This window comes from Oryctolagus cuniculus, chromosome 11 (genome assembly GCF_051225735.1).
Source record: "Oryctolagus cuniculus isolate XC-2025 breed Fujian yellow rabbit chromosome 11, ASM5122573v1, whole genome shotgun sequence".
NCBI lineage: Eukaryota > Metazoa > Chordata > Mammalia > Lagomorpha > Leporidae > Oryctolagus > Oryctolagus cuniculus.
Genome location: NC_142877.1, coordinates 42,460,178 through 42,469,302, shown reverse-complemented (window position 1 = coordinate 42,469,302; position 9,125 = coordinate 42,460,178). Strand labels below are relative to the sequence as shown.

At 46.6% G+C, this 9,125-nt stretch overlaps 1 protein-coding gene across 1 annotated transcript in view; it reads left to right on the top strand.

Annotated features, from left to right (window-relative positions):
- Positions 1 to 5,386: 5,386 nt before the first annotated feature.
- The window catches only part of BFSP1 (beaded filament structural protein 1), a 43,643-nt gene continuing 39,904 nt past the window's right edge, over positions 5,387 to 9,125 (top strand). The window contains exon 1 of the mRNA XM_089308205.1: positions 5,387 to 5,512. The gene's annotated coding sequence lies outside the window, so the exon portion shown is untranslated. The remainder of the gene's footprint in view (positions 5,513 to 9,125) is intronic.

Sequence of the window (9,125 nt, the reverse complement as noted above, 5' to 3'; positions counted from 1 at the left end):
CTTAAGCTATACACTCTAATTCTCATCGAGTTTTTTTCAGTGCCCATTTAAATACAGGGCATCAGCTTAAATCATATACTTGGGAAGACTCAGGGTGTTTTTTCTTTCTGTTGAGCTTGCGCAGGCCAGGGAAAGGATGTCAAAAGTTCCTCTCCAGCAGTTTCAGCCACCAGAGAGGGTATTATTTCATAGGTCAGTAAACGTTTACCAACTAGCTTTCCAGGAAGGAAGTGTCCTAATTTGTAGTGTTTGTCAATTCCTGTGGTGTAAATACTCTCACCATGGCTGATTATAAGCTACTGATGAGATGTTAACTAGTTTGCAAAATTCTGAAAATTTAACAATTGGCTCTCATGAGCTCCTGAGGCAAGCTCCAGGACAACACTGGAGATGACTCAGGCACATAATGCCTCAAATGTAGTCTAGGTAACCTTTCTTGTTGGCTCTTTCACATCCTGGAATTAATCTGAGAGCTTTCTAGGACATCACGTAGCCAACGCTAGCAGAGCAGCACCTCTGGATCAGTGAGTGTGCTCCTCAATGGCTTAGTCCAATTCCTATCTCTAAAACAGAGAAGCCTGGGAATTTTTATAAAGACTGGGTAATTTGTAAAGAACAGAGTTTTAACTTGGGTTGCCATTCTAGAAGCTGGGAAGGCCTAGAGCATGGTGCTAGCACTCACTCTGCTTCTGGTAAGGGCCTCATGGGGCGTCAACTCATAGGAAGAGCAGGTGGGCAAGTGCAGAAGAGAAAGAACAGGGGCTGAACTCCCATTGTAGCTAACCCACTCTCAAGAGAAAAGCAATTATCCATTCAGGAAGCTCTTCCCCAGGATCCAAACACCTTCTGTTAGGCTCTGCCTCCTCACACTACTGCATTGAGCATTTAAGTTTCCAACACGTGATCCTTTGAGGTACACCCAAACCACAGCACCCCCAAACTCAAGTTACCTTGAAAAAAATAACGGTACCATGAGAAAATCTGGTCCAACATATGCTCTTTAATTGTGGTAAATGCTGAGTCATTCAATTAGGGCCACTGAGGACAGCCTAAGGGCATTTTAGAGACAGGGACCACTCACAGCTCTGCGGCTCCTGTGGAGACTGCTATGTTCAGCAGAGGCCGACCACAGAACAAAATAAGCAACCGGGATCTGACTTGGATGCCACCCTTTGGAATGGATTCGGGTTTAGGTTTACATCTGAAAAACCACAGCATTTCAGGATGCCTGGGAAATGTCTTCGTTACCTATCAGTTAAGGACATTGCTTTTTTTTTTTTTTTTTTTTCCACCTTCTTAAAATAGAAAGCTCTTCTCTAAAGGATTAGTTTTTCCATTTCATGTGTCTTGTAACTACATTCATTCTGCTGGCTGATGCTCTGTTTTCTTTCTTAAGTGTTTCTTGAGTGTTTTTTTTTTTTTTTTAACTGTCATTATGTATTGCCTCTAATGATGAAAGGTGACATAAACCTAGACATCATAGCAGAGGGCAAAGTAAAGTTTGACTTGGGGTTGCTATTAAGTTTGACTGCATTCTCTGAAACAGCCCATTCAGCAAACAGCACAGGAGGGTCTCCTCCCAGAGCTGCTGATAAGAACCCTTGCAACAGCTCCATCTTTGCACAAGAGACAACCAGCTTTCCTGTCTGAAAGTTTCAGGGTAAACCTCCCAACGTGCAAAAATGTTAGCTTTCTTTCCTTTTTGTAATGAGGGAATTATCCAGGAAATTCAATTACTGGACATGTCAGTGATTATTCCACATTCTAAAATATTCACAACACGTGTTCTTTTAAGTCTATACCAAGTCATGTTGGACATTCATTTCCTCTATTAAATGATGTAATATCCATTTAAATTGTAGGTAAAGTATTTGAACCAAACTCTTTAAGTACATGAACCAAAAAGCTTTAAATCATTTAGAAGCAGGATGGGAGTTTGGCGCATCAGTTAAATCTCTGCTCAGGACACCTGCATATCATAGCAGAGCACCTGCATCAAGTCCTGGACCCGTTGCTTCCTCTCCAGCTTCCTGCTAGTGCAAATCCTGGGGGGCAGTTGTCGGACTGAGTTGAAGGCTGCTGCCTTCAGCCTGGCCCAGGCCTGCCTGTTACAGATATTAGGAGAGTGAGCCAGCAGTTGGAAGATCTCTTGCTGCCTTTCAAATAAGATATAAATAAATAAATAAATAAATAAAAGTAAATTCAGGGCCAAAGCTGTGGTAGTGGTCTTAGCCTCTGCCTGTGGTGCTGGTGTCTCATATGGGTGCCAGCATCCCATATGGGCACCCATTTGAGCTCTGGCTGCTTCACTTCCAATCTTGCTCTCTGCTAAGACTTGGGAAGGCAGTGGAAGATGACCCAAGTGCTTGGGCTCCTGCATGCACATGGGAGACTTGGAAGAAGCTCCTGGCTTTGGATCAGCCCAGCTCTGGCCATTTAGGGAATGAACCAATGGATGGAAGACACCTCTCTCTCTCTCTCTCTCTGCCTCTCCTTCTCTCTGTGTAACTCTTTCAAAAAAATAAATCTTTAAAAAATAAATAAAAATAAAATGCTACGCCCTTTGTTTAAAAAAATACAGAAGAACTAGATCATGAAATTGAGTGTTATACTAATGAATAAGTGGTCACATCGAGAGAGGTCATAACTGTCAATGACATTTCTCATCTGCAATTTTAAAGCATGTTTTTCAAATGGTGAGCACTTATAAGTAAAAAAAAACCCTATCTTTCATTTCAAGTTTCTAAGTCCATTTATCCTGTATCTAATGTTTTAAAAATGTATTTATTTAGGGGCTGGCCCTGTGGCATAGCAGGTAAAGTGGCTGTCTGCAGTGCCAATATCCCATATGAGTGCCTGTTCAAGTCCTGGCTGCTCCACTTCCCATATAGCTCCCTGCTAATGTGCCTGGGAAAGTAGCCGAAGATGGTCTAGGTCCTTGGAACCCTGCACTCATGTGTTCTTGGCTTCAGATTAGCCCAGCTCTGGCTGTTGCAGCAATTTAGGGTGTGAACCAGTGATGGTTTTCTCTCACTCTCTCTCTCTCTCCCTGCCTCTCAAATAAATAAATAAATCTTTTTACTTTATTTTTATTTTTTTGACAGGCAGAGTGGACAGTGAGAGAGAGAGAGAGAGAGAGAGAGAGAGAGAAAGGTCTTTCTTTTGCCGTTGGTTCACCCTCCAATGGACCGCATTGATCTGAAGCCAGGAGCCAGGTGCTTCTCCTGGTCTCCCATGCAGGTGCAGGGCCCAAGCACTTGGGCCATCCTCCACTGCACTCCCTGGCCATAGCAGAGAGCTGGCCTGGAAGAGGGGCAACCGGGACAGAATCCGGTGCCCCGACCGGGACTAGAACCCGGTGTGCTGGCGCCGCAAGGCGGAGGATTAGCCTATTGAGCTGCGGCACCAGGCAAATCTTTTAAAAATTATTTATTTATTATTTTATTTGATAGAGACAGATCTTTTGTCTGCTGGTTCACTTTCCAGATGCTTACCTCAGTCGGGGTGGGCCAGGCTAAAGCCAGGAGCCAGGAGCTTTATCCCAATCTCTCAGGTGGACAGCAGAGCTCCAATACTTGAGCCATGCTCTGGTGTCTCCCTGGGTACCTGTCGGCAGGAAGCTGGCTCTGAAGTGGAGTGGCTGAGACTCAACTCTCACACGATACAGATGAACAAAGCAGGCGCCCCTTAGCTGCAGTGCCAAATGCCTGCCCTCTTTAACTATTTTATCAGGTTTCCATTGTGAGAAGCTTTACTAGTTGACATCTATAGGATTCTTTTGTGTCTAGTAAGAAGTAAAGGGCATAAAGAGAAGGTTTAACTTGAGACTTTAATGAAGGAACAATTTGCAGAAGGGTAGACTGGGTTGAAGGAATCAAGAAAGCATGACAAAGTGCCCAGGAATTAGCAAAACAGAAAGTCTGTACCACTCCCGGAGCCTAAAGGCACAAGAGGAGAGAACCCTGGAAGACAATGTTAGGAACAAGAGGGAAGCTGGAGGGAGCCTTTCTGATCTCCTGCCAGTGACTTTCTTTCTATTTTTTAAGTATTTATTTATTTTATTTGAAAGCCAGAGTTATACAGAGAAGAAGAGGCAGAGAGAGAGAGAGAGAGAGAGAGAGAGAGAGAGAGAGAAAAGAGGTCTTCGATCTGATGGTTCACTCCCCAGTTGGCCACAACGGCCAGAGCTTTGCTGATTTGAAGCCAGGAGCCAGGAGCTTCTTCCAGGTCTCCCACGTGGGTACAGGGGCCCAAGGACTTGGGCCATCTTCTACTGCTTTCCCAGGCTATAGCAGAGAGCTGGATCAGAAGAGGAGCAGCTGGGATTAGAACTGGTGCCCATATGGGAAGCCAGGACGGCAGGCATCGGCCTTACCTGCCATGCCACAGTGCTGGCCCCACCAGTGACTTTCATTTGTCAGACCAAGAGGGCAACATGGGCAGGTGATGCTTTCTGGGAGGGCCAGCCGCTTTGTCAGGTATAGGGAAAGATAGCAGTCAGATCACCATAGCCCCTGTCCAGATGACCTAATAACTCAGATGGCAGGAATAGGTGGTTCTTTGGATTTGAGTCAGACGCTGTCAAACAATATCAATCTTCTGTAAGCTGGTTACTCTTAGAAATTTCATCAGAAAACTTCCTGTGGAGTTTAGGCCTGAGAGTTGAAAGTCAGGGCTTAGTGTCATTTACTGGACTCTTAAATTGGGTGCAGAATATGAAACTGGCTAATAAAATTGCTTGTGGGTAGTATCTCTCCTACTTTCTTTTTTTTTTTTAAACATCTATTTTATTTATTTGAAAGACAGAGTTACAGAGAAGTAGAGACAGAGAGAGAGGTCTTCCATACACTGATTCATTTCCCAAATGGCCACAACTACTGGAGCTGAGCCAATCCGAAGCCAGCAGCCAGGGGCTTCTTCCGGGTCTCCCACATGGGTACAGGGGCCCAAGGACTTGAGCCATCTTCTACTGCTTTCCCAGGCCATAGCAGAGAGCTGGATCGGAAGTGGAGAAGCCGGGACTTGAACCAATGCCTATAGGGATGCCGGCACTGCAGGTTGGGATTTTAAACCCACTATGCCACAGTGCCGGCCCCATCTCTCCTAGTTTCAAAACTAAGCTGGGAAGTTCATGAACTTGGGGAGACAGAACATGCTGTCTTATGAGATATTTCAGACAGCTCCTATTAATATCAGCAGTAACGTGGCCCTGGGCCTATATAAGCAATGGATATCCCAAAGGTATGTTTGTTTCCTTCCTGGAACGGCATAGTGACAGAGAAAACACACGTTGTGGCATAGTGGGTAAAGCTACTCCTTGGCATGCCTGCATCCCATATTGGAATGCTGGTTTGAGAGAGAGATCTTGCAACTGCTTGGTTCACTCTCCAAATGCGACAACAGCCAGGGCTGGGCCAGCCTGAAGCCAGGAGCCAGGATTTCCCATATATCTCCATCAGAAATGCTGCCTTGGATGTGTGTGCCCGGTCCTTTGGGATCCATCTCCTAATCGGTAAAAAGCAGGGTTTGGAAGGTGCTCTTTTTAGGGCAGAGTGGGTGTGCAATGGGCCGTGGTTCAGACGGAGGCTGACTCAGCGGGTGAGTGGTGGTGGGTCTGTTTAAGGATGTCACAAAGAGAAGTATAGAGCAGAAAATACAAATCCCATGACTCGGTTTTTATTCACAGAAACTATGACTGTGAAAGAGATTTCTTCCAACTCAGTCCAGAGGATGGCGCCTCCTGGGTTAACGACTTATCTCTACAGGCCTGAGGTCACGGGTGTGGCCATTTTCCTTGTGTAACCAGAGTGTGACAAAGTCTCAGTGACTAAGGCTGTGCCCCGTCAACCTGTGTGCAGGCAGGCAAGTCCGGGCGTGTCCCGAACTCCCTACAATCATTAACATCAGTGTGGTAGGATTTAAACTCTCATCCCAGCTATGAATAAAACCCTGGGTGCTGAGACCTTGATACCATCTTGTGAATCACAGGAGAAATTTTACATTTTTTTTTTTTTGCTACCTTGAAGAAACATCTGTTCTCAGCACAGTTTTCTCAGAGGTCTTCGAAATCTGGGGGTGTGGCTTTTTCTTTGATTTCAGTGTCAAACTTACAGAACAGTTGCAAGGAATACAAGGCACTTCTCTACTCCCTTTACACAGATCCATCAATTATTTACAGTTGGCTCCGTTTGCTTTATTATTCTATGTGTTTATTTGTGAAATGCCCATAATTTCTTTATAGAAATGCATATACATATAATTTAACTTCTGCACCAGAGAGTAGATTGGATATTGTTGCCTCCTCATCCCTAACCTGATATGTCTTTCCTAAGAACAGGTCATTTTCTTATATATTACAAAACCAATGACCAAATTAGGTGTCTCTACTATGTTACAATATCATTATCTAATCCACGATCTCTCATCAACCGTCACCAGTCATCACACTAAGGTCCCTTCCAGCCTTTTTTTTTCCAGTCCAGAGTCCAGTTCAACAGCATGCATCGTATTTAGAATGCCTTTTTTGGCGCTATCCATGAAAGAGACAAGGAAAACACTTAGGTCAGAAAGATTTGGGTTTTCAAGTACTGGCTTGAATTTCTTTTTCTTTTTTTAATTTATTATTTATTTGAAAGAGTTACACAGAGAGAGATGGAGAGGCAGAGAGAGAGAGAGAGAGAGAGAGGTCTTCCATCCAATGATTCACTCCCCAATTGGCCGCAATGGCCAGCGCTGCGCCAATCTAAAGCCTGGAGCCAGGAGCTTCCCCCAGGTCTCCCACGTGGGTGCAGGGGCCCAAGGACTTGGGCTATCTTGTGCTGCTTTCCCAGGCCATAGCAGGGAGCTGGATCAGGAAGTAGAGCAGCTGGGACTTGAACCAGTGCCCACACGGGATGCCAGCACTGCAGGCGGCGGCTTTACCTGCTACGCCACAGCGCTGGCCCCTCAGTGCCCTCTTAACGTTAACAGTGTTTGAATCTCAGGCTGCCCTTTCCGGAACATCTTTAGATGAAGCACACGTGTGCAGCTGGAGAGGCAGCTAGCTTCTGAGTGTGTCTGTCACCCTCATGCTAACTCATCACTCCCAGTCGCACTGAGCAGTTTGTCTTCAGAGACAGGGGCCTGAAGGAGTGGGCTGCTGGGAGCCCGGGGCCTGTGCTTTTGCTGCTGGGTCGTTGACCACCTTGCTCGAGGTGGAACTCTCCGAGGCTGATCTGCCTCTGGAGCTGATCCAAGTTGCTGGAAAGGCCTCAAGCGGTGCATCTGTGCCTCCGTCTGCACCCCTCTTCTCTGCTTTCACCCTCTGTGGGATGAGCATCAACTTCAGTGCAGTGTGGCCCTCTTGTGGTGGATCTTTGCATGTTCTGGGGAAGGAATCAGAATCAGAATGTGAGAGTCCTCAAGGAGCTTGCTAGGGCTGACAAACAGAATAACACAGACTGGGGGATTTGCACCTTAAAATCCTGGAGGCTGCAAGTAGTCTGAGATCAAAGTGTTAGCAGGAGGCAGGAGCTACATATGTGTCTCCGATGTGGGTGCTGTGAACCCAAATACTTGGGCCATCATCTTGTGCCTCCCAGGTATGCTGGCAGGGGGCCTCGTTGGAAGCAGAGGAACCAGGACAGGGACTGGCTCCATAGGGGATGCCAGAACTATGAATGGTTCTCCTTCAATTGTTGTAGGAACTGCTGTGGGCACCCTGACTACACGTCTGTCTTAGTATGCTCAGGCTGGTGTGACTTACCATTTTTGGAGACAGCAAAGTCCAAGATCAATGAGTGGCAGGTTCAGAGTCTGGTGAGGGCCCACTTCCTCATTCACAGATGGCTGCGTTGCTGTGTCCTCACGTGTGGAAGGGGTAAAGGAATCTCTGGATCTGTCTCTATCACTTAAAAAATGGTGGCTTTTTTTTCTGTTTGTTTCTTTGTTTTGTTTTGTTTTGTTTTTATTTGGAAGGCAGAGTTACAGAGAGAAACATGGAGAGACAGAGATCTTCCATCTGCTGGCGCATCCACTTCCCAAATGGTCGCAACTGCTGGGGCTGGGCTAGGCCTAAGCCAGAAGCCAAGAGCCTCTTCCAGGTCTCCCATATTGGTGCAGGGCCCAGGCACTTGGGTCATCTGCCACTGCCTTCCCAAGTGCACTAGCAGGGAGCTGGATCTGAAGTAGAGGAGCCAGGACTCGAATCGGTGCCCATATGGGATGCAGGCACTGCAGGAAGTGGCTTAACTGCTATACAACAATGCCTGTCCCCCTCCACCTCCCCTCCCCCTTTTAAAAAAGACTTATTTATTGACTGACTGATTTGAAAGGCAGAATGGGAGCTGCCTGCAGTGCCAGCATCCCATATGGGTGACAGAGTCCCAGCTGCTCCAATTCCAATCCAGCTCCTTGCTATGGCCTGGGAAAATAGTGGAAGATGGCCCAAGTCCTCGGGCCCCTGCACCCACATGGGAGACCTGAAAGAAGCTCCTGGCTTCTGATTGGCTCAGCTCCTGCCATTGTGATCAGCAAGGGAGTGAACCTCTAACTCCTTTCCCTAGTAGGTGGGGTAGTTCCAAGCCGCCTGTTTTCTGTGTCTACCTGCATCTCCATTTTCCCACAACATTAACTTGCTTGGTGACAGGTGGCTTTGCCATCCCTGTCTCTTCTCCCTGCTGGTGCTTCCTGGCATCACCTCGCAGATGAACTCTGATCATGTACCACATTGGATGTGCCACAGTATATGGATGCTGGTGGTCCCATAAGGATATAAGGGGACACAAAACTTTTCACGTCCCAGTGATGTCACAGCATAACACATTAGTCATGTGTTTGTGGTGATGCTGGTGTAAATACACCCACTGCACTGCTGGCAGTATGTAAATACAGCACATACAACTATGAACAGTACATAATTTGGGGACACTTGTAAAAGTTCCTGGAAACCTTTGGTTGAGGTCCATCTGGCGTTTGGGACAGTGGTTTAGGACAATGCTTCGGATGTCTGTGTTCCTTATGGGAGTGCCTGGGTGATGTCCTGGCTCTTCAACCCCTAAGCCAGCGTCCTGTTAATGTGCATCCTTGGGAGGCAGCAGATGATGGGTCCTAGCCATCCGTGTGGGGTCCCAGATTGAGTTCCTGGC